This window comes from Enhydra lutris, unplaced genomic scaffold (genome assembly GCF_002288905.1).
Source record: "Enhydra lutris kenyoni isolate GAN:26980312 unplaced genomic scaffold, ASM228890v2 scaffoldscaffold23, whole genome shotgun sequence".
Lineage (NCBI taxonomy): Eukaryota > Metazoa > Chordata > Mammalia > Carnivora > Mustelidae > Enhydra > Enhydra lutris.
This window is the reverse complement of record NW_019154107.1, coordinates 21,065,935-21,091,528: the sequence shown is the minus strand read 5'-3', so window position 1 is coordinate 21,091,528 and position 25,594 is coordinate 21,065,935.

The following is a 25,594-nucleotide window of genomic DNA, read 5'->3' as shown; positions in this document are numbered from 1 at the left end:
GAGTATACCCCATGCCAGAAGAGTGGGGCCAAGACAGGCTTGCAGCCTCTGCCACAGAATAAGTCAGAACCCGCCCATCTTCCATGGCTTTCTTTCTTTTTAAAAAATTTATATTTAAATTCAATTCATTAATATGTAGTGGTTTATTAGTTTCAAGCGTAGAACTTAGTGATCTATCAGTTGCATACAACACCCAGTGCTCATTACATCATGTGCCCTCCATGCCCTTCACCCTGTCACCCCACCTCCCACTCTACTCCCCTCCAGCAGTCCTCAGTTTGTCTCCTAGAGTTCAGAGTCTCTTACGGATTGTCCTTCCGTGACTTTCTAGAACAGTGGTGCCAATAGAAATATACAGTGAGCCACAAATTCCAGCCAGGGGAATGATTTAAAACTTCCTAGTAGCCACATTAAAAAGAGTAAAAAGAAATGGGTGAAATTTATTTTATTAATATATTTAACCTAATAGATTCCCAAATATTTTCCATTCTTTTTTTGTACACCAAGTCTTTGAAATCTGATGTGTATTTTGCACTCACAGCACATCTGTGTGAGGACTAGCTTCATTTCAAATGCTCAGTAGCCACACAAGGTCACTGGCTATGGTATTGGACGGCACAGATATAGGACATTTCTACCATCACAGAAACTTTCATTGGATAGTCTAGGTCTGGGGTATATTTGCTATATATCAAACATAGAAGGAATATAATCTCAGATGTACTTGAATTTCAGGTATCAGAACAGTCCCTGAAAAGGTGACTGTATTTTGCAGAATTAAATAATGCTCAAACACACTGTACTCTAAAATACATCAGTCTTTCTTAAGAATATTTTCTCTTATGACCACAGTGCCATTATCAACAATATTGTCCCAATTTCAGTAACTTTACCAATATGCTATTTTGATCTAATTGACCATTCATATTCTCATTTTGTCGATTATGCCAATACCATTTCCCTCCCCTGTCTAGGATCTAGGATAGCATCAGACACTGCCTTTAGTTGACATGTCTCTTTCTTCTCCTGTGTGGGACATTTCCAGGCCTTGAATAACACAAGTTTGAACCGTGTGGATCCACATACATGTGGATTTTTTCGATAAATACAACACAGCACTGTAAATGTGTTTTCCTTAGGATTTTCTTTTCTTTTCTTTTTTTAAGATTTTATTATTTTTTGAGTAATCTCTACACCCAACATGGTGCTCAAACTCACAACCCTGAGACCAAGTGTCACAGGCTTCTTCCCGCTGAGCTAGCCAGGCGCCCTTCTTTATGATTTTCTTTTTCTTTCTTTCTTTCTTTTTTTTTTTTTATGAGCTCCATAATATTCTTTTTTTCCCCTTTTTTTAAAAAATTTCTTTTCAGCGTAACAGAATTCATTGTTTTTGCACCACGCCCAGTGCTCCATGCAATACGTGCTCTCCATAATACCCACCACCTGGCTCCCCCATCCTCCCACCCCCGGCCCCTTCAAAACCCCCAGATTGTTTTTCAGAGTCCATAGTCTCTCATGGTTCACCTCCCCTTCCAATTTCCCTCAACTCCCTTCTCCTCTCCATCTCCCCATGTCCTCCATGTTAATCTTACGATTTTCTTCATAACATATTCTTTCTCTAGCTTAGTTTGTTGTAAGAAGACTGTAAATAGTATACGTAACATACAAAATATGTGCTCATTGACTGTTTAGGCCATTGGTAGGGCTTCTGGTCAACAGTGGGCTCTTAGTTGTTTCGGGTTTTCTGTCGTCTTAGGTGGGTATGAGATAAGGGACTCCCTCAAAACACTCAGCTACCCTTTGCCATTGGGGGAAGTCCTCAAACTCCAGTTCTGAGAAAGGACCTCAGAATCCAGCCCTTCTGAATCTGGGGGACCGTCCCCTGAGCAGCTCACTTGCCGGAGGTGTCAGGTCCCAGCATCATGTGTCGCAACGGCCCCTGAGACCACAGGGCTGGCCGATCGATCATCTCCTCTTTCCTTGCCTTCTCGGGGACTTTCACGTGTGAGCCAGGGAGCCCACCAGGAAGGCATGCAGTGGCTGGCTGGGAAGTTGACTTTCCCACCCTGTGATTTTAAAACCTGGCCCCTTCACGAGTTCACATAACCTCTCTTGACTGTCTAGATTGCAAAACCAGGCCAGATTTCCCCGAACTCCCGGGAGACCCACACGAGTCCTCTCGTTCGCTCAATTATAGCAATGGACAGATCACAATGGAAGGAAGCACTAAATTAACGGTGACAGCCATTAATGAGACCTCCTCGGTGGAAGTGACTGCATTGGGGGATCGCAGATCCGATGGCTATAACATATTGGGGATGAGGCCGCCCGCGTTGGCCCTCAGCGGGCCTTGAACTTGTTGGAAAAGACCAGGCCTGTACACAGGGCCCCGTAGCCATGGCAACGGGCTCTCGCTCAGCAAAACACATAAAGATGATTCATTTTGTTTTCCTTTCCTTTCTTTCCACCCAAATTTTCATGTGGGTTGGAATCTATTTTTAATTTCTTTCCTTGGAGGAGAGGCTATTTTTAATTTTGCTACCTCCCTCCTGGGGGACTGCCAGGCCCGGATTTGAATGACCCAGGGAGGTAGGCCGTACCAGGCCTGAAGTCCCGAAACTTTTCTGGGTTTTTCTGGAGTCAGGGGAAGGGGCGGGAAGGTACAGTCTGGGCTGGAAATGATGCCGGTGTGGCCTCGGTATTGAGGCTGGGACCTCATGTCTTGGAATTCGCCTGAACTCTTTCTCCCGTTGGTCTCTCTGGCTTCCTGCTGGAGGAAGGCATGTCCTTTCTCATGAGTTGGCCCTAAGAAGACCAAATACGCTTCTGCTCTGACTGGGTGCTTTCATATCCATGTTCTTATTCCATCTGAGTGGTAGCTAGGTGGGGCAGAGACCTCAAGTGTGGCCCCATATCTGAGGGCCCTCCCTCCTGGCCCTCAGATATCTGTGCCAGATGCCACTTCTCAACCCCCTGGCATCTAGGTGGGCATGGGAGTCGTTCCGTCCCACAGAGCAAGGGCTGAAGTGCCGTACACACCGCCACTTCCAGGCCCCGTCCCTAAAAGGTCCTTTGGCACCCCTCCCTCGAATTCTGTGTTTGCTTGCTGCCTAAGCAGTGTCGGGAGATCCCCAGGAGGGTGGGAGGCCCAGAGGCCCTTGGGAAACGGTGGGGCCACCCACTCCACCAGAAGTTGCAAACCTGTCTGGCTGTAAACTTGGATGGGAAAAAAAAAATTGATCTTTATCTCCACTAACTTTCTAATGAGATTTAGCATTTCCTTCAATTATGAATGTAGGCAACAAACCACGGTAATATTAGCAGTTCCAGAGACCTTGTCTCCAAAAGAAATCACAGACATTTCATATCATATTACCGTTGTTATGCCTATCTCAAAATATCATTTCCACTTATCACTTCTTTGAAATTGCAAGTTATTAGACCTGCCACTCTATCTTATTAATTACTGCATTAATAAAGAAGCATATATATTATAATATCACAACTGTTTTTTTTATTTTGGTAACTACATTTCAGTATAATTGGTTTTCTTTGTAATTTTATTTTATTTTATGCATTTATAAACCTTGTGAGAAGCAGCCCATAGACATCACAGCGTACCAAAAGAGTCCACAGCACAAAAGGATAAAAATCCTGGCCCCATGGCCCTGGCTAGTCACATAAAACTAAGTTGTGAATGAATGATGACCTTCTATTGGGCTACGCCAGAAGCAGTTAGAGAGTGTTTGTTAAAGCAACTAGCATTCCTTACTCTGACCGATAAACCAGGACAGGAACAGCATGCTACCCAATTGTATAAATGGGGAACCATAGCTCACAGGAGGCAGGAGGCTTGCCCAGTGTCACACATTCATCAAAACGACACTGAGATTCAAGTCTCTCCCTCCCGACCTCAGTCCAGGGCTCCTTAAGACGCCCTACATGGTCCCATCGTCTTCATACCTCAGTCTCAGAATGCTTCTATGTAGAAGCGAATATAGTAAGAAACCTTCTTCCCCAGCCTACATGATGGTTGGCTTTCTCTGTCCATAAGTAAAGTTTCCGAACAAAGCTCTAGAACTTTCTGTAGTGATAGGAATGTTCTATGTCTGCCCTGTCCAAAATGGCAGCCCCCAGCTGGGCCTCATCCACAGAGAGTCTGATTCAGCAGGCCTGGGGGGAGGGGTTGCCCATGAACCTGCCATTCTAATTAGGTCCCAGCTGACTCTAATGTTGTGGGTCACTTCTCACCCCCAACACGTCTGTCACTGGGCGTCAGATACATTTTTGTTATGGGGACAGTCCTGTGTTTTACAGAGTGTCTTGCAGCATCCTGGCCTCTACCTAGTTAACATGGGAAGCATCCCAATACCCCTCCCTCACAGCTGTGACAACCACAGATGTCTCCAGATATGGCTGATGTCTGGGGGGGGGGAGCAAACTCCTCTTCCAGGTGATAATCACTGGTGTAGACAGACTCAAAGACATTTTTTTTTTAAACATCAGAGTTTGAGCAGATAACACTGAGAAAATACAGCTGACCCTTGAATAATGAGGGGCTTAGAGGTGCCATCCCTCTTTGCCATGGAAAATCCATGTATAACCTTGGATTCCCCCAAAACTTAACTAAGAGCCTACAGTTGACCAGAAGCCTTACGGAGAACATAAACAGTCAACAAACATATATTGTGTGGGTTCTATGTATCATATAGTGTATTCTTACAATAAAGGAAGCTAGAGAAAACAAAATGTTGCTAAGAAAACCGTAAGGAAGAGAAAATATATTTACAACACTGTAGTGTTTTCATGAAAAAAAATCCACGGACAAGTGGCCTCGCGTGGTTCCAGTCCATATTGTTCAAGGGTCCACTGAATTGAAATCTGAACTTAATTTCTTCTTACAGCTGCTCTAAAAGTACCAAAACCTGATTATATTCCAACGACACACCAGACTAGGTTGGGATTTTTTTTTCCTTCAAAAATAAATCAATCGCGTCTCCTCTGCGCTGGTTGCCGCGCCTCACAGCCTCCACCTTTCCTGTCCTCTTCCCTCCCGTCTTCAAGCTTCTCCCTCACAGTGTTCCCCCCTCGCCTTCCCTCTTTTCCCTTTTGGACTTCCTGAGGCTTCCCTATTTCCATGTCTTTCCCTTCTTCCCTCCACAGCCAGGGCTTCTCGGCCTCCCTCCCTGCATCCCCCTCTGCCTGCAACAGACACTTGCACTCCCGGTGCTCTGTGCTGTTTAATTTCCATGGCTGTTGTCTCTGCCGGCTCTGGCTGGGTTTCCCGCTTTCTTCCTTTTATCTCCAGTCTGTGTTTGTCTTGTGCTGGCCAGGTTTGGCCTCTGGCCCCAGACAGTCTCGGCTCCATCTCTGTGCCCGCTCCCTGCCCCCTCCAGCCCCTGCTCCCTCACACCGCAGCAGCCCCCTGGTACCGACGGTAACAGGCAGCTTGTAGACAGCAGAGTAAGGAGAGCCCGCGGGATAGGCTTTCTCGGCTTGATGCCAGAGTCACGTTATGCCACCGATCCAGAGAGGGCCAAGGATCTAGTTGGTACTTCTTTTCAAAAAAGCACTTAGAAATTGTTGTCACCCTCATGGCTAAGAAGGGTAAGGAATGATCTGTGTCGGTGGGACAACGGCACGGGGCTTGGCATTTGTCCTGCGGAGAAGTCAAACATGTCAGAGGCTGACATTCTCATACGGAGGTGACATTAAACAAACAAGGTGGCGGGGAACTCTTTAAATCACCCGCAATATTGCGAGCAGTCAATCAATAGAGCTGTGACAGGCCGGGGCCACAGACTTGCCCATGACCGCTGGGTTTTGCGTCTCATGGAAATGCGCTTGACAGGAACCGCGCTGCTAATTTGGGGCAGCAAGCCTGTCTCTCTACCTTGACTTTATCCCAGTGTTAGTGCATTTTTTAAAAAGTGACCTTTGAAAAGACACAGGCTGAAGATTATGTCTACTGAGCACTCACTCACTAGGTGGGATTTCTTGGAAATATCAGACTGTTGACTAACGCTTTCCGTTTTCAGCTGCCTCTCCAGGCCGCTGTCAGAGGCACAGTCTCACACGTGCAGGGTACCAGTGATTTCAGTCCTTATTTATGAGCATAAGGCCAGGAGCTGGAGGGACCCAAGTGAGGCTGGCTTCAAAGGAAAACCATGAGGCTATCGTAAATGCCTTGGACAAGACACGAAGTCAACCAGGCTTCATTCTACAGCAAGAGGTTAACATTTCAAACCCAGGTGGTCCCGGGAGAGGGGAAGGACTTGGGCTTGAATTCATGCTAACTTGTAAATCACTAATATTAGAAAGTCGTTCTCAGCCCGTTTTTGATTGAGGAAGGCAGGCCTACCTGAGGGTTCTAACTGACCAAGAATGGGGAGAGACGTGGGAGGGGAGAGCGTCACACTGTTGACGATGGGAGAGGGTCTCACACAAAATGGGGACCCTCTCTGGTGTGAATACAGGCCTGGGAAAAACCACAGGGGCCTCTCCCCTACGTGCATCTCAGTGTGGTGCGTAGCCCTCTGCGGCCATCATGGAAACTGATAATGTCAATGTCAGGAGTGGCGGTGGAGAGGGCTGCTGGTGAGGCACTAAAACCATCCAAGGGTGGGGGTAGGGGTGCTGGGTGGCAGAGGCAGGAAGCCAAGGAGAGAGATAGGGGCACGGACACTTTAGTGAGACCAGTAGTGAGACAAAGGTTCTCAGGGACAGGCGATGGTCTCTCAAAGCATCGAAAGGTTGGAAGGACCCTCTAGGTCTCTCTGTTGTCCGTTGTCCTCCCCAATAAGCCTGCCAAGGGGTCCTATTGCTTCTATTTGAGTATCTCTAGCAAAGAGGAGCTTATGACTTCTGAAAACTTGTTCCATGCTAGACAGATTTAATGGTGGGATCTCCCTTTCTCTCAAAAGGTCTTTGGACTCTAAGTGTTATGAAGAGTTAATCCAAATTCTCTTTTACAGGACAGCTTTTAAGCTGTTTGGTGACCACGTTTATGTTCTCCGTGAGTCTCCCGCCCCGTAAATAGTATCGGTGTCATCGATTGTTCCTTATATCCTATGCCCTTGTGACCCTTCATGGTTCCCACTGGCCTCCTGTGGGTGCACTCTAGCATCAAGTGTCACTCCAAATAGCACACAGTTCTTGTTTCGGTTAGCTAGTGCTGCAGAACAACCAGCCACACAAAAAATCCCAGCAGTGTGCAACAGTGAGCTCACAATTTTCAGGACGGGCTGGGACATGGATCGTCTAGGCCAGGCTTACCTGGGCAATCCTGTTGATCTTGACGGGACTTGCTTGCATTTCTGGGCCCAGCTGATCTAGATCAGCCTTGGCTGGGCCATTCATGTGTCTCTCATCCCCCGCTAGGCCCAGCAGGCTAGCCCCAGAATGTTCTCACAGAGACGGCAGATGCGTAAGAGAACAAGCCAGATCATGCAAGTGTTTTTCAGAACTTTGTCGTGTCCAGCCCGTTAACTGAACAAGTCACATGACCAAACCTGAAATCAAGAGAGGAGCGGAACTCTGGCTCCTTTGTGGGAAGAACTTTAAAGTTATATGGTAAAGGGCAGGGACAAAGAGATTGCCGAAGAATTGGGGTCATTAATACAGCCTATTGTAGATTTGATCTGGTCAGGTCAACGCAGAGCTAGATTATTCCCTCTCTTTTCCTGGACACCATGTTTCTATCAGTTCAAGTTAAGATTTAATAACCTTTTCAGGTAGCCACACTGATAGCTTACACTGAACTCGCTGTCAAGTAGAAACTGAAAATGTTTTTACATATGCTTGCTGAGCTCTGGACCTGTGCCACTGACCTTTTAGACCATAGTGCAGGGCAGTATGTGTATTCCTATAAAATTTTTATCTTGGCAGAATTGGGCCCCAAAATATTTAAGTAAGAGGGAATCCATACCTCCTTTACTTTCAAGCGTCATATCTGCACATTTCATCATGGCGTCATATCTGCACATTTCATCATGACGTCACCAGGGTTCGTATTGGTGTCAATGAATTGACTTCTCAAAGGTAGCTAGAGCGCTACATCTCACTGCTAGAGACTGCCTTCTGGGTTGCCAGTGGTCCATTGTTCTGGTATTTTAAACAGTAGGAATTCAACTGATTCCACCATCCTCTGGCCTCCTTTCTCTATCATGTCTCGGGATGCGAAGAGACATTGTAGAATGCCCGTTATGATCACATAAAGGTCAGGTAGGATTTAGAGAGGAGGTGCCATCTCAGTCTGAGGGAGCAAGATGAGCTAGATCCTTCTATGGGAGTGAGCTGGTATACTGGTGGGTACAAAGTCTTTAGGTAGGCATGGAAGGCTCATGAGTGGGGCCATTGGAGATGAGACCAGAAAAAGAATTTGGCTTCATGGGATGAGAAACCTTGGGTACCAGGATAATGATATTGGAATTTTACCTACGGACACTGGTTTTCAAAAACTTGCAGAGTATAATGGCTCCTTGGAGGTGCCCCTTAGGGCAACCTTACTTTGGTGAGTATGACAAAGACTGCTTGTCCCCAATGTCTGTTCTCTTCTTCTTCCTCAGTCATAGCACCCATGATTTTTAGCAGGGTATACGGCTCTCCCAGAATAAAGACTGCATTTCCCAGCTTCCCTCAAATGTAGGTGTGGCCGTGTGACCACGTTTTAGCCAATAAGGTTTCAGTAAGAGCAGCGTGAGTAACTTCTGGGAAATGTCCTCAAGGGATGAGGTGCAAACTTCATCCCTTCTAGCTGACCAGATGTGCATCTTTGACCCTGAAGTGGCACTGGAAGTCATTCATGGCAAAGTAATAAAATAGAAATAACCTGAGTCCCTGACCACATGGAGTTCTACACCATTCATGAAACGACTACTAAGGATTTCTTTTATGTTAGCAAGAAATAAAAAATTTTTCCTATGTATTATGTTGAGTTTTGCTTAAAGTAAACCCAATCCTGATCCCCCTAACTAATACAGAGAGATAGGAGACCAAGTAAAATCTGGCTGTGATGTACAAAAGAGAGCCAATGGTGATATGGGAACAGTTGGCTCCTGACTGTCCCTGTGCATGCTGGGAAGGCAGCCATGATATAAATGACTGAGAACTGCAGATACCCCTCTTCCACCAACAAAGCAGTTACACTTGAATTTATGGGCATGTGGAGCTCTGTGGCACTGTTCCTCTTTCCCTGCCCCACTCCTAAGACACAGCTCTGCTCCAGCCACCTGGTCTCCAGGGTCCTGCTGGCAGGATCGTCGCCCCAGGTTAGGGGATGCAAGATTGAGCCCAGAGTACGGGGATATTGTCTGCATGAGCGCTCTTGAGGCAATGGCCAAATATGCCCACCATGTTGGTAATCAGAATGACTTTTATTTCCATTGCTTATAATCACAGTTATAGTTAGTAAATACCTATTTATCCCCCAACGAGTAGCAAATGGTCCCTCTCCCATGTCTTAACAGTGAAGAGGGAATTAGGAAATGAGGCCAATTTTAGTGTAAATTTTACAATCACCAAGTTTAAGTGTAAACAGTTTGATTTCTATGAAATTGAACTGAAATTGACCTGGCACTCCATTTGACCAAATTGCAGAAAACTTGACCTAGGCCTCCATATAATAGGAGTCACTTAGAGATTGTTAAAAAGTTCAGTCAGTTCAGGCTGCTGCCCCCAACTTCCAGGGCTTCTAAGCTCTGGTGGGTTGACCGTTTTTCTTGGCAGGGGAGCGTGGCCTCTGGTAGGAGGCTGGTTTTTGTCTTGCCCTGGTTGTTGGCCAGGCTGTGTGTATTTGATCACCAGCACCCACCCCACCACCTATACGTGGAAAACGCCAGTATCCCTTCTGCACCTGCTGTCTGTATAGGCTTCCTTTTCAGGCAAGGGAAGCTCTGCATGCCTTTCTGACTGCATCTCAAGCCATCTGGGCCAAGCTGAGCTGGGCACGCCTCTCTGACATCATTCTCGTTGCAAGCCCTAAGATGGGCGACCCACACACGTGCTATAGCCCTTGGGCACTGTCTTGGCTCCATGGAGGGCTGCTCTGAAAGACTCCTTTGCTCAGGGATTCTGCCAAACTCATCTACCCTTGCCCTTGGCGTTCCTCTGATGCTGGTGCCGGGGTCATCAGCTGGGCTTAGGTGGGGAGAAGCTAGGGATGCCCTTTCGATGCTGGGCTCACCAGTATCTAAGTGTGAATCTCCTCCCGGCCAATTCTCTCCTCTGGCCAGCTGGCTTAACCTTGATCTACTTTGAGGCCGGAACACACCTTCCTTCCTGCTCTGCTGCTTGGAGCTCCGGTGTCTGTTCCAGGCCCCTCAGGCTCTTATTCTTTTGGCACACAGATACCCCTGCTTGCTCTCTCTCTCTCTCTGTGCTTGTCACTGAAAGCCCTTTCTTTCCAACTTTGGCCTCTGCTCTGAGTTTTCTAAAAGTCTATGCAGGAACTCCAATGGTTTCTTTGTTTTCAGCTGTATTCTCACCGCACACACACACACACACACACACACACACAGAGAGACACACACACACCATGAATGCCACTGCCATCATGCACCAAAGGCTTGTAGAGGCAAGAGGAAAAATGTAAGGAAAAAAAAATCCTGTTATTAAGAGTGTGCTATTATACCATCACCATGGCTTTCTTTTCTAATTATCAGTGAAATGACCAAAGCTTAAAAGAAAGTGGCTGGTGGGTGCTGTTTCTAGGTAGGCTCCATGTGTTTATTGTACCTCCCTTTCTCTGTGGACATCAGCAGAAAGAATGTGCTAGAAGACTTCAGTGCTTTGCTGCCTTTCCTGCTTCTAATATGCGTATCACCCAGCATTGTTAGCATCCATGAGGCACAGCTCAGGGCCACACCTCTGGTACCACATTGGACCGGCTCTGTATGACACACAGCATTCTTTTTTCTACTTTTCTTTTTTTTTTTTTTAAATAAAGATTTTTATTTATTTATTTGTTTGACAGAGAGAGAGAGAGAGAGAGAGAGAGAGACAGCAAGAGAGGGAACATAAGCAGGGTGAGTGGGAGAGGGATAAGCAGGCTTACTCTAGGCAGGGACCCCAATGCAGGACTCGATCCCAGGACCCCGGAATCACGACCTGAGCCAAAGGCAGATGCTTAACCGACTGAGCCACCCAGGCGCCCCTTGTTTCTTCATTTCATCTAACACTTGAACAATTCAAAAAATTTAGGGCAGGGGCAGGGTTAAGATTTTGCTAATTTGAATTTCTTTTTAAATGTTGTTCCCCCCTCCCTGCCATATATATGTAGATTGTAAAAATCACCACAAATTCTTCCCTTCCCTTCAGGAGGGAGGTAGAGACACTTTCTCTGCCTCTCTACGCTGACCTTCATTGTGTGGTTTGCTTTGACCAACAGGATCTTAGCAAACGTGATACGGTAGAAGCTTATAAAATGCTTCCGTGCTGGGACTCATCCTCTTACACTCTCGGGGTTGGGGGGGGAGACCTGCCGCCACCACCACATAAGTAAACCCCAGACTAGCCTGCTGGGTAAAGGGAGACTAGTGGCCTAGTCACCCCTAAGACCTCAGCTCTCTTGCCAGCTGACCCCAGGTGTGGGAGTGAGCCTGCCCAAGGTCAGAAGAACTACTCAGCCAGGCACAGCACACACCGCCAACCCACTGATCCTTGAGCTAAACGAGCTGTTATTGTTCTAAGCTCTTGAGTTATGGGGTAATTTGTTACTCAGAAAAAGCTAACCGCTACAGGATGCTAAACATAACTGAATGTTTGGTGAACCGGCATTTTGTAATTCTGGGGCTTATAGACTAAATATAAATTCTTTCCGTTCAGGAGTATAGATTTAAAAGAGAGCCTGAATTTATTCCGTGTCCAGGAAGTACCTTATTTCTTTTTTAGAAAAGCTAATCTACATATTATTATGCTTAAAATGCAAATGTTAGAGCAGTATGCTAAGTATGACTATTAGATTAATTAAGCTTATGCTGTATATATGCTTGTATGTCCATGGAAAATTCTAGAAGAACCCTGAAGAAACTGTTAATAAGGATATCTCTGGGCTTTGGATGAGAGGTGGGATAGAGGTAGGAAGAACTTTAATTTATTGTTTATATCAGGTTTCTATCATGATTATCTGTTAATTTTATAATTAAAATAGTATTAAAATCTAAAAATTGAAGCCCATCACCAAATGGTTCAAGAGTCCAAGCCTGGCTCCAGGAACTGTGCTGTTTATTTCATCTGTATTCTTTTTTTTTTTTTCTTAAAAGCTCAGTGTCCAAAATACATCCCATTACTTCAGGATTTTCATCAGCGTAGGCGCCAGTGAATTGAGTTTTTAATCTGGTAAGCATTTGCTGCATGTCAAAAATACTGGCTTTAAAGAAAGAAAATGCTTATTTATTTAGTTTTGTATTAATTTCCCACCTACTTCCAAGAAATATTTGAAACTCCTAAGGTAATGCATTAATTAAACGCTGCTGAGGCAGAATTTCTGGCCAAATAAAAGACCTTGTATTATCATGGTGTTACATTTGCAAATTGGAAAAATAAAACAGCACAAAAATCCAACTCCATCGAGGGCTCCTAGATCCACCGAACACAGTCTGAATCGAGACTAGGATCAGGTTGTCTGAACTGGGAGATGAAGATCTCTAACAGAACAAGGCCCCGGATAGTTGGCATTAGCTGCTGTTCAAGCCCATGGCTGCCAGGGCCTGAGAAGCTGGACCACGGGCTTTAGGGTCCCCTTGGATTTGAGTCCCAGGACCCATCAAAGCAACGCAGTAAAGAGCTTGTGGGAAGCTATGCCGCCGAGCTCTGATGGCATTCTCCAGTCCTCGAGTGGGTTGGTTAACCATGTGACCAAATGGCAGCTGAAGATCGTGCCATCAGCCTGCCTATCACACGCTCACTGCAGAGAGGCAGTAGGAAACTAACCCTTGGTTTAGGCTGTGGTAAACATTCCAGGATCCGAGTCCGTAGTGGATGTCTCATAGATGATGCATTGTATGATGAGTATCTTGGCTTTATGGTGCTTTGCCTATTGTGATTTATAAACAATAGATTTTGGTCATTTGAGTGACCAAAGAGAGAGAGAGAGCTCGAGAGATCACAGAGGCAGAGGGAGAGGGAGAAGCAGTCTTCCCACTGAGCAGGGAGCCCGAAATGGGGCTCGATCCCAGGACCCCGAGATCATGACCTGAGCTGAAGGCAGACGCTTCACAGACTGAGCCACCCAGGCATCCCCAAAATATATTTCTCATAGATATTTGGTCTTCATCCGTTGTTCCTGGTTTACAGCTCCTAAAACCCTTGGACTTTCCTGAGTGATAAGAGCAACTGGGGCACCTTGTGTCATATTTGGTGTTTTGTCCTCAGTTCCTGAAAATGCTTCAGAGCCATAAAAGTGAATGGGTGCCTCGTTATTCACAGTAAATCCCTTCCCACCACTGCTGGGTGTATGTTAAGGGATGACTATTGGAAAATGCCTAAGGTTGGGGGCTGTTGCCAGGGAAACCAACCATGAATAGAGGGTTTGAACTTTTCAGTGTTACCCCCTGATTTCTGGGGAAGGGAGAGAGATGGAGGCTGAATTAATCCCCAATGGCCAATGATGTCATCAATCACATTCCTTTAATGAAACCTCCATAAACCCCCAAAAAAACTGCGTTGGGAGAGCTTCTGGGTTGGTGAGCTCATGAAGATGGCGGATCTGGAGAGGGCATGGAAGCTTCTCATCCTTTCCCCAGATCTCACCCTGTGGCGTGTCTTCTATCTGGAGGTTTCTGAGTGATGTCCTTTTAGGATAAACCAGTGATCTAGTAAGTGTATTTCTCTGAGTTCTGTGAAGCACTCTAACAAATGAATTGAACTTATGGAAGAGGTGGTGGAAACCTCTGATTCACAGCCAGTTTGTCAGGAACACAGGTGACAATCTAGACTTTCAACTGGCCTCTGAAGCTCGTGTGTGTGTGTGTGTTGGGGGAACGGGGAGCAGTCTTGTAAGACTGAGGTCTTGCAGGATCTGACACTCTCTTCATGTAGACTGTGTCAGAATGGAGTTAAATTGTAGGACACCCAGCTGGCATTGTTTGATGGTGTGGGGTGAAAATGTCCCCCCTATCTGAATTGGTACCAGAACCCTTCTTGCAAGCTGCCCAGGTACCCAGACAATGCTTCTCATAAGGACAGAGAAGAAGTACATTTGCAGTGAAACCTGTTGATCAGGGTCAAAACAAAATGAAGGGTTTTAGGAACAGTCCTATTGTCTTGGAAATCCGTACACTGGTGTGCCGAGCATGAGCCCAAACAAAATAATCTTGGGATGTTGACCGAAGACCTCATAGGTAGCCTTAGTCAAAGCTTTTTGGTTGGGCAGAACATAAGCCTAATTACGTTGGCTCAATTAAAGAGATCTGTTTTTTTTAAAGATTTATTTATTTATCTTAGAGTGAGAGTGCGAGTGGGGCATGGAGGGGGGGGCGGTGCAGAGGGAGAGGCAGAATCTCAAGCAGACTCCCCGCCCAGCACAGAGCATCACCCAGTGCTGGATACCACGCCCCTGAGATCATGACCTGAGCTGAAATCAAGAGTCGGATGCTTCGCCGACAGCCACCCAGGCGCCCCTACAGAGATCATTAATAAAGATATGCAGGGCATCTTATGGGACCACAAACTGGTTTGGGGGCCGGTGTTGCCAACAAGCTGACAGGGTCCAGGTTAGCCAGCCTCTTTTTCTCCTTGGGGGCCTAACATTCTCTAATTTCTTCTTTTTCCCACTTAGCTTCTCTATACCTTTGTAGGTAAATTTTTCAGTTTACTCATCAGCGCACCAATAGCTGAAAAAGGTTCCTCCATTCCAGTTCTGTGGGACCTGTCTGAATCCAAACAGACACGCTAAAGGACTATATCCAGTTTGGTGACTCTTGGTTCAGGTTTCTGGTGACTCTGACACAGCTGTGTGTTTCCTTCAGCCGGAAGGCTCATGCCTGGTTAAAGCAGATGTTGGCAGCGCCCTGCCTATGGTCTTCACTCTTTCAGTGCCTGCCGGCTGCATTTCCAACTGGCAGCCCCCACATCTGTCTGTCTGGGGGCTTCTCTGGCGTGGACTCTGCTGAGCGTCGGCATGGGCGGCTGGCCAGCAGTGGCTAAGCCCATGAACCCCCCCGGGGACGGATGAGAGTGAGTGTAGAAAGACCCTGATTTCTTTGCCCCCTTGGTGGGATAACCCCAGGGCTTGTCTTCTAGACCATTCTCCAGTGGGGCTGAGCTCGTTACCCACAGTGGTAACTTGCTTGACAAGGCATCCGGCAGTCGCTGCTTCCCTGTCGCCATTGGCCAAAGTCCCTTAAAGCACGAGGGGAGCAGAACTGTCCGTGGGGCCGACCTGGGAAGGTTTCCCTTGTTAGAAAGAAACCATTATAAGGAGAGGTGGCACATGGGCTCACGATAAAAAGATTTACACCCACATGGAAATCCACAGTGCGGAGGGTGGGGCTGGGCTGGAAACCATGTGGGTGGAGATCAAAGGCAAGGGGAACAGAAGTCATATTGTTCTAGGAGCATATTACAGGCTGCCAAACCAGATGGAGGACGTTGATGATGGGTTCCTGACCCAGACCACACAAGGGGCCTGAAGGCGAGACACCCACCGATGGGGGGCGCCACCAGCTGGACGGCTGCACAGAACTTCTGAACCAACTCCTGACTTGCCTGGCTGGCCCGTTCACCTCTTGTAAGATTGAACAGTGACAGGAAGGATCGCTACTCGGGAGTTAATTCAAACCAGGAAGGAGGAGCTGCTGGTGAGGGAGCGGATGGGAACTTGGGAGGTGAGTCTGTTCTCTCGGAAGGGGGTCATCAAGAGTGGGCTGCTCAGACTTCAGAAGACTTGGAGCAGTGGTTACGGGGCTTCTGATCCATGCATATCCCCAAGGGCTGATACGGATCCCACCCCCGACCCTGGGCTCTGCCTCCAGGTTTCTGATTGGGTCACTTGGGAGCCAGACCAGGCTTCTCAGGGGTTCTTACTGCAAACTGGGGGCAGGGGTTGCCCAGAGGACCCTTTGAAGAATAGTGCTTTAGAGAAAACAGACGTAGGGAGTCACAGCTTGCGATGTTTATACGGACCATCCGGAAGGTCGGAAGAAGGCAAAAAACAAAATTCCAAGTCCATCGCCACCAAGGAGTCCAAGGAGAAAGGAACAGTGCATCTGACCAAGAGCTGGGGCTAGGCTGGGAGCCCTGGTGAGTACGATTTTTAGGAATTGCACAGAAGAGCTGGCGTAGAGCCAACGACGAACACAAAAACAGTTGCAAGAACAGTTAAGAATGGTGGCAGGCAGGCGACAGAGCAGACGGGGTTTCAACAGTCTCGGGGCATCCGTGAGGGTTTTTTTAAGTTAAATTCTGAGTCAGAAGGTGAACTAGAAAAGCTTCTGCTCAGTGCTGGGGGGGGGGGTTCTGATGAGCCGAGGTTCACACGTGACAAGGAAGTGGCCATTACTAGACACCTTTCTGGGCAGGCACTACCTCGTTTAGTCCTCGAAGCAACACTGCAGGGTAGGCATTCCTTGTACCCAGTGGCTTTCTGCTCTTCGCAAGTGGGAGAAATCCAGCTCACACCAACTTAGACGCAAAGAGAATGGATTGATCCCTGTACCTGGGAAGCTGGGCATTGGGGCTGATGGGAGGCATAAATGGGGGTCTAGGGCCACAAATGATATGGGTCAGAGTCCTTCTCATTCTTTCTCTCTCTGTTCTTCTCATGGGCCTCCATTTTCTCCAGTAGGCAGACATCCTACACATGGTGGGAACATGGCCACAGCTGGGTATCTGCCTTATGGCCTTCTAATACCACGGACATCAGGCAATGGACCATCCCTGCTAGTTCTAGAAGGCCTCTAATTGGCCTAATCATCTCAGTGCTGTTCCTGAGTGGGCAAGTGAGTAGGATATTCTCATTGGCTACCCTGTGTCACATGCCCCGAGGCTGAGTCAGAAGTGGGTGGAGCCTGTTACCAGAAGAAGAGACCCGGAATGCAGAGTTCTGATTAATCCCAAACAATCACAACCATGTTTCCATTCCCATTTTACTGATGTGGAAACTGAGTCTGAAAGTGATAAATGAAGTCGCCCAGATGATATTACCTGCTATGCTGCAGAGCCAGGATTCGACCCCCACACTGTTGCTTCTGCCAAACAGAGGTGTGCGGGATTGGAGAAAGAAGACAGAGACCAGAGCTGGTTTTCTAGAAGGGTGTTAGTGAAGAAGCTACTCAAGGCCTAGGCTTCCTTTCCAGGGCCGGTGAACCCGTCTCCCTAGTTGCTGTGAGGGTTGCCGGCTGCCCCTTCTCCTGACAGTTGCCCCCAGCTAGATGGGGGCCATCCATCCAAAATGCCTGGGAGGTCCCCCATACCCTAGGGTGTCCAGCGGCCAATGGCCAACTATGGTGAGAAAGTCTGGTTGGTCCCCTTACAACTTGGAGGTCCCTGTAGAGCTAAACCCAGGCGAGACTTCACCTGAATCCACAGCTCTGTTCTCCCACTTCTCTTACTCCCTTAGAGATTGTCTTCATTCATTCACTTGCCTAAACCCCTGTCTCAGCTTCCGCCTCAAGGGAACTTGACCCAAGACAGGTATTAAAAGTCAAAATCGTGATAGCAAACTAGCTGTCAATCCACAGGTGCCTGGAGAGGAGCGGGAAAACAGGTGTAGAGCCGGCCGCCTTCCAGCCATCAGGAACACCAGATGCTGGGAGAGGTGGGAGGGGAAGGAGAAGAGGGGAAAGGTGCTGGAGGCATTTATTTAAATTCTGGCAAAATGTAAGTCACCTAGAATGGACCACTGTTAATATACAGGACGGTGGCATCAGGTATGTTCATATCATTGCACAACCTTATCACCACCATGCACCTCTAGAACTTTCTCATCCTCCCTAAGTGGAACTCTAGACCCATTATACAATGGCTCCCCATTCTCCCCAATTTCCCCAGCCCCTGGAAACCACCATTCTGCTTTCTGTCTCTAGAGACTTCAAGTAGATAGACTCACAGCGTTTGTCCTTTTGTGACTGACTTACGTCACCCAGCATAATGTCCTCAAGGTTCATTCATGTTGTAGCCTGTGTCAGAATTTCCTTCCTTTTGAAGGCTGAGCACTATCGTACGGAGAGACCCCATTTTGTTTATCTATTCACCCGTGGACAAAACCTTGGGTCGTTTCCACCTTTTGGCAATTATGAATCAGGCTGCTGTGAACACGTGTGTGCAGATACCTGTTTGATCCCCTGCAATTCTTTAGGGCCAGCCCTCAGAAGTAGAACTTGCTGGATGCTCTGGTAATTTTTTATGTGTTTTTTAACTGTTTGTCCCAGTGGTTGTGCCACTTTACCTCTGCACCCCCAGCGTATGAGTTCCCATCTCTCCCCATCTTCGCAACAATTGCTAGTTCTTGTTTTTGTTTTGTTTTGTTTTTTGTTTTGTTTTTTTTTTTATAATGACCATCCCCATGGGTGTGAAGCAGAGGCGGGTGTTTGGGGAGGCCAAAGCCTGCAGAGCATCCCCATATCTCTCTACAGCAGCTGCTGGGATGATGGGGCTGAGAATGTTCTGCCCCTAATGGCAGCCTGATGGCGTCCAGGTCAGGGGAGGGGGGCCGGGCCCCTCTCTGCCTTCACGACATCCATCAACGCTGTGGCGGGGGGGGGGTGAGGTGCTTTATTGCTTCGGTGTTTAAGATTTTCCTCACTCGTTCTCTAAATCCCTTGCCCATGGGTGCACACAGAACCCCACTGGGCTGGGGAGGACGAGGAGGATTTTAGTGACAGATTGCTCTGTTCTCAGATGCAGTTCTGTGCTGTGGCACGGGGCCAGGCTGTTGCTTGTTAGTACCCAAGGCTGACTCTCTCCAGAAGCACTGGAGACATGGGGCGGGACGGGGAGGGCGCAAGTTCTCCAACACCCAGGGGGTGCCCAGGCACCAGGAACCCCAGTGTGGACCCCACCGAGCCTGGTGGGATTTCCCTCTGCCTGTTGCTCATGGTCTTAGGTTGAGTTCCCCTAAAAGCAGACGCCCCAGAGAAGGATTTCAGCCCCGGTGGTTGACATGGGAAGTGAGCCCAAGAGACACATCGAGAGGAAGTGAGACAAGGCAGGAAGGAAGGCCAACGAAGGGTGCTTCCTTGAGCGCGTTTCCACCATGGCCAGTTCAGGGGGAGTTCAGTGCCGCAGGGGAGCTTCTCAGAGACTGTCTGGAATATGGCTCAGAACTGCCCCATGGAGAGGTAAGGAAGCTGGGCATTTCTCCCGGCCCCCACTGTCGGACGGCTGTTCCGGAAGGTGCTGATTCCTTGGCTCTTCCAGCCTGCCGGGACCTGGTGAGAGCACACCCCTGCAGCCAGAGACTGGCCTCAGACAGAGGGACGGAAAAAGCAGCTGGTGTGTGACCCCTGGGGTAGGTTGAGGGGATACAGGCAAGGCGCTGACAGCATCTGTGACATTTTCCTTGACATGAAAGGGTGTTGAGGAAGGCGCTGACGTCAACCTGGTGAAAGGTGGGAAGGTCACCATGGAGGGTGCAGTCCTCAGCCTGGACAGAGTGAACAATTTCAGACTCTTAATTTTGTGTAGTAGTTACTGGGCCCCTACTTCATACCACGCACCAAACTAGGAGTTGTCCTCTACAGTATCATACTTGATCCTCACGGCAACCTTGTGAAAGAAGAGATGAGTTGAGTGCCATTTCTTCTTTGTCTTAATTTAGAGAGAGAGAGAGAGAGTGTGTGTGTGTGTACAAGTGGGGAGCAGGGGCAGAGAGAGAATGTCAAGCAAACTCTGTGATGAGTGTGGAGTCCGACTCGGAGATCAATCTCACAATCCTGAGATGGTGACCTGAGCCAGAACCCAGAGTTGGCTGCTTAACCAACTGAGCCACCCAGGTGTCCCAGATGCATGCAATTTTTGCAGATGAAGAAAAGGCTCAGAGAGGTTAAGAAATTTCCAGAGGGTCACACACAGGCTTGTCTTGGTATGTCTGGTGTTTCACTGCTCCCCTCAACAAAGTCACCCTTACCGGCTCTGAGGATGGCTTGGAACTGGGAGGACTGGGACTTCCGCTGGCTGATAGTTCCAGGATCCCCAAATCGCGTTGTGCCTGTGTAGATGTGCGATGTTGTCTGTGGTCCAAAGGATGTTGCCCCGGGGGTAGTAAATCGGTACAGCCACTCTGGGAAACAGTAGAGAAGCTCCTCAAAATATTAAAAATAGAACTACCATGTGAGCCAGCAGTCCCACTTTTGGGTATACACCCGAAGGGGATGAAATCAGTATCTGGAAGAGATATCTACACGTTCCTGTTCATTGCAGTCTTATTCACAACAGCCAAGATATGGGAATAACCCATGTCCATCAGCAGATGAACAGATAAAGGGGATGCGGTATATGCACAATGGAATATCATCCAGCCAATAGGAAGAAGGGAATTCTGTCATTTGCGACAACCTGGATGGACCTTGAAGGCATTACACTGAGTGAAATAAGTCAGAAGGGAAAAGATAAACACTGCACGGTATCATTTCTAAGTGGAATCTAAAAAAAGAAAGAAGGCAAACTCATAGAGACAGAGAGTATGAAAATGGTTGCGTGGAGGTGGGGGAGCTAGGGAGGGGTTGGTAAAAGGGTCCCAACTTTGAGCCGTAAGATGAATAAGGTTGGAGGATGATCTGATGTATAACAAACACGGTAGCTCTGTGTTGCATGGTTGAAGTTTTCCAGGAGGGTGGAATTCTGATGTTCTCACCCAAAGGGGGGGGGGAGGGGGGGTGGAAGAAGGGGTTAGATATGTCAGTTGACGCAAATATTAATAAACTAGATGGGGGATGGACCCTTTTACAATGTGTATATAATATATACACATGCGTGGGGTCACCAGCATGTGCATTAAAGATCTAACAATTTTGTTTCTCAATTACACCCAATAAAGCTGAAATTAAAACAAACAAACAAACAAACTGGGCCTTGCCCAGGGGAAGTTGCCATGAGCCATCCACTCTCTGAACACCCCTGGGCCACAGAGTTATCCGGTGTCTCTGAGCTCTATCCCGCTCTCCCTTCAGCTGAGGAGTCCGGATCAGGCTGCCTTGTGTCTAAGCCTCCGCCTGGCTCTGTGAGTCTGGGATCCTGTGTGACGTCAAGGCATGGCTCTGAGCTTCTTAGGCTCAGAAACCCAGTCTCACGTTGGTCTGCGTGAGTCCGTTCTGGAACCAAGTTCACACGACGATGTTAGAGGGAGCCAGAAGGTTAATGCCGTCTTTGACAAACAGAAACTGGTTGGCTGAATGCTGCCGTTAGCTGGCCTCTGACCCTGGACATTAGTCACAGAGCTGTCCAGTTGTCTGGGGTTTGAGTGGAGGCACAGACTCTGAACGGGCTCCCACAGCCCCTTCATAACCCTGGAGTGGGCCACACCTGTCAAAGGTGTGGCTATTTGAGGCAGCCTGGTGGAGGGTGACATTTTCCCTGAAAAGTGCTCCCATGGACACTCCTGATTGCTGTTTGTGCCTCAGTTTCCCTCAGGGTTCAAACAGCAAGTGGTGGGCATACTCACAGTAAGATATTTTGAGGAAGGATTATTTCAAAGGCCCTGTTCACAGAGGAATGGCTCAGAACATTCGTAAGGCCAAAGCACCAAGGGGGCTGAGGGGGTTTTCGAATGTGGCTGGAGAAGCAGCCTTACAGAGGGGATGTGAGTGGCCTTTGGGTGTGGTCAGCCTGAGGTGCCCCTGAAATAGGGAGCCAGGCGAAAAAGTAAGTTTACCCCATTCCCCTTCCTTCGGATCACCTTCGGGGGTTTCCATTGGCCCAACTCCAGTGGAAACCGCAGAGCTCAGCTTGCCTGGGGCCAGCACAGGTGGGAGGGAAAGAATGATTCCAGAGGGGAAAACACAAGGTGCCCAGCTTGGCCCTCCCAGCTCACTGTCTGATGGACACATTCTAATTTCCTAACAAATCAGGCCGCTGCGAAGTCTCGCTGGCCGGGGCGCTCCATCCCTCCAAGGTCACTTTGCTGTCCCGTGTACCGTGTTGATGGCCTAGTTTACTCCTCAGGGGCAGGCTTACTGCCTTTATTTTCAACTGTGGGGAGGGAGCCACTTTCTGGCCCTGGATGGGGACATAAATAAGGCTGACTGAGGGGGTATTTGAAAAGGGGAGGGCACCATGTGCCAGGGGACCAGTAAGCCAGTGGTAGGGTTGGTGCCACCAGTGGAACTGAGAGGGGTGGGAGCAACTTGGATCTTTCCTTTTGCCACAGTGGTGGCTGTGAATGTAGGAGGGCATTGCGTGCCATGGGCTTCTTACTTTTTATTGTGATTGTTTTAGATTGGGGAGAAAATTGTGTGATTCCCTGGCCCTTCCCCCTTCCCTCCCTCCCACCCTCCCTCCATCCTTCTTTTTCTCCCTCCTACCCATCTCTTACTAAGAATTTCATATAGGGCACCGGAGTGGCTCAGTCAGTTAAGCGTCTGCCTGTGGCTCATGATCCCGGGGTCCTGGGATCGTGCCCTGCATCAGGCTCCATGCTCAGCGGGCAGACTGCTTCTCCCTCTGCCTGCAGCTCTCCCTGCTTGTTCTGTCTCTCTCGATCTCTCTCTCCCTCTGACAAATAAAAAAATCTTAAAAAAAAAAAAAAGAATTTCAAACATACACATAAGTAGACAGGCTTGGGAAGTGAACCCCATGTACCCATTACCTAGCTGTAGCAGTTATGAATTCATGCCAGTTCCGTTTGGTTTCATTTCTAGCCCATTTGCACCCTGCCCCCCCGCCCCAGAATGTTCTGAAGCAAATCTCTAATGTCCTATCACTTACATATAAATATTTCAGTATGCATCTCTAAAAGAGCGTACTCTTTTCCCAATATTCGTATTTTAAACACATTTTTTAAAGATTTAAGTTATTTATTTGGGAGAGAGAGAGAGAGAGCGCACACATAAGTGGCGGCGGGGGGGGGGGGGGGGAGAAGCCAACTTCCCGCTGAGCAGGGACCCTGATGCGGGGCTCGATCCCAGGACCCTGGGATCATGACCTGAGCTGAAGGCAGACATTGAACTGACCCAGGTAAGACACCCAGGAGCCCAGGTTTTGCCCATTCTGAAACTTCATACAAGTGGCATCATCAAGTGTATACTCGTGTATCTGACTTCTTCCGCTCAACAGCGTATCTGTGACCCTATTGTTGAGAAGAGCTTGACCTTTGGCCTTGCTTGATAGTAGTCCATTACATGACCAACACCAGAATTCTCCCATTGTCTGACTGACAGACATTTGGATTGTTTCCATTTTGGGGCTATTACGACTAAAGCTTCCAGGAACATCCTTGTGTGTGCCTCTTGTTGGAATAGGAACTTATTTCTCTCCTGACTCCCTTCTTGAGTGTGAAACTACGGCTAGCAGGGAAGAACGCCTTTTCTTTCCTCACTGACTGCAGGGTGACCTTCCGTCTCCTGTTCTTTCCCTGTCACCTGCAGGCTGGTGAGGAGATTGCCCTCTTCCACCAAGCGACCCCTCTCGGTGAGGGGGTGGCTCTTGGGTGAGGGGAGACCCACCTCACCCAACCATCCGCTTACCTGTCCCTCCAGTGCATTCTCTCTAGGACGGCTTTCCTGTCAACTCACCTCCTTCTTACGTAAAAAACAGAGCAGGACAAGATCATACAAACAAAACAGCTTCCCTTAACTCTACATCGCACTCTAGCTAAGAACCTGTATCTCTCTTGCCCCTCAATGTCAAGAGTCTTCAAAGCGTAGTCTGCGCACGCCGACTCTACTTCCTTCTCTGCTCTTCACTTCTTATCTCTCGGACACGCAGCCTCAGCCACCATCCCCTCTCAGAAACTGCTCAGTCCAAGGTCATTGTTAACTCCCTTTGCCAAAGCTGAGCTTCACGTGTCTGTACTTGCCTCATGTATTTAGATCTCTGTGCTGGGTCAGCCCACACAGTTCGGTCCTAGTTTGGGGATGGGTGAAAGTGATGACTGGGACCCAGGTCAAGGTTGCTTTTAGTTTGGTTGACTTCCTTTTTTTTTTTTTTTTAAAGATTTTATTTATTTATTTGACAGACAGAGATCAGGAGTAGGCAGAGAGGCAGGCAGAGGTTGGGGGCGGGGAAGAAGGCTCCCTGCTGAGCAGAGATCCCGATGCGGGGCTCGATCCCAGGACCCTGAGATCATGACCTGAGCCGAAAGCAGAGGCTTTAACCCACTGAGCCACCCAGGCACCCCAGTTTGGTTGACTTCTAAAGCAATGCCTAAACCATGCAAAGGATTGGAACAAGACGTTGATACCAATAGTGGGTGGCTCCCCATGACACTGAGGGATCAACTGAGGCATGCCCACAATTCAACGGGCCAAGCACTCCATGGGAACTGAGAGAATCTTCCGGATGATGAATGGTGAGCTCACTGCCTACTGTATCCATGGTCATGCCAACAACCCAAAACAGCTTTAACTATCCCATAAGGTGACTCTGCTCCCCGGAAAGCCAGAGTGTTCCCTCCGGACCCTAGATCTTACAGTTCTTGCTGTGCCCGCTCCAGACCATTCTCCCTTTGTGAGCACTTACACTGCGGGCTCCGGGAGGTTTTATGATGTCTACCGGAGGGTTTTCTGCCGACCGACCTGGCCATGACCTTCCCTGGCCGTCCTGCTCCATTTGGTGTTATTTCTGGCTCTAAGTTTCCCCGAAGCAGACTGGGAGATGGGAACTCGGAGCAGGTAGCTAATGTGGGAGCCGGTGCCAGGAAGCGCAGGGGAGGAGGGGGGAGTGAGGTGGGAAGGGGGCAAAGCCAGTACACTGGGTCGCTATAGTGGGCAACTGGAGCTCAGTCCCCTCAGGGGGTCCTCTGAGAACCTGCGTGGGATCCAGCTCAGGAAAGAGAAGGCTGGGGCACTTATCCAATGGCTCCTGCTCCCCTCCCAGCCCCTGCCGGACTGGGTAAAGGGGATGAGGAATGTAGACATGAAGGCAAGAGCAGTAGCAGCCATCTTGTAACCATGAGGGTAGGGCCAAGAGAATTGAAGACTAAGGGGCTGACATTTTCAGACCCATCTTTGCCTACCTCCTCTCTTCTTGTCCTGTGAGCAAAATGCATCTTACTTGTTTAAGCCACCATAATGAAGTTTTTTGATACATGTAGCACGAAGAGAATGCACTGCTCAATTCTTCCTTTAAGATGGAGGCACTCATTTCCCCAGCTGCAGACAGTGTTGAATGCTGGATGTCACCCAGTCCAAAACAGTTCATAATTTCCATAACTTCTTCCAAGATTCCACATCCTGATTTAGCCACCTCTCTTTCTCTGGTTTGTGTGTTTATCTGATGTGCTCCTGGGCTGTAAGTTTCTGAAGGGTAGGACCATGCCTTCCGTGACTTTATGCTTTTGGTACCTGATCGAGGGGCTGGCCCATAGCCTACTATGTATGCTTCAGGCTTCATGATCTTTGACTATCCAGATTGTTCTCTTCCGAATGTCCCATTTGCCAATGATCTCTCAAAGTCTGATTTTCAGAACTAAGCTGAATGTACCAGGAGTGGTCTTGACAGG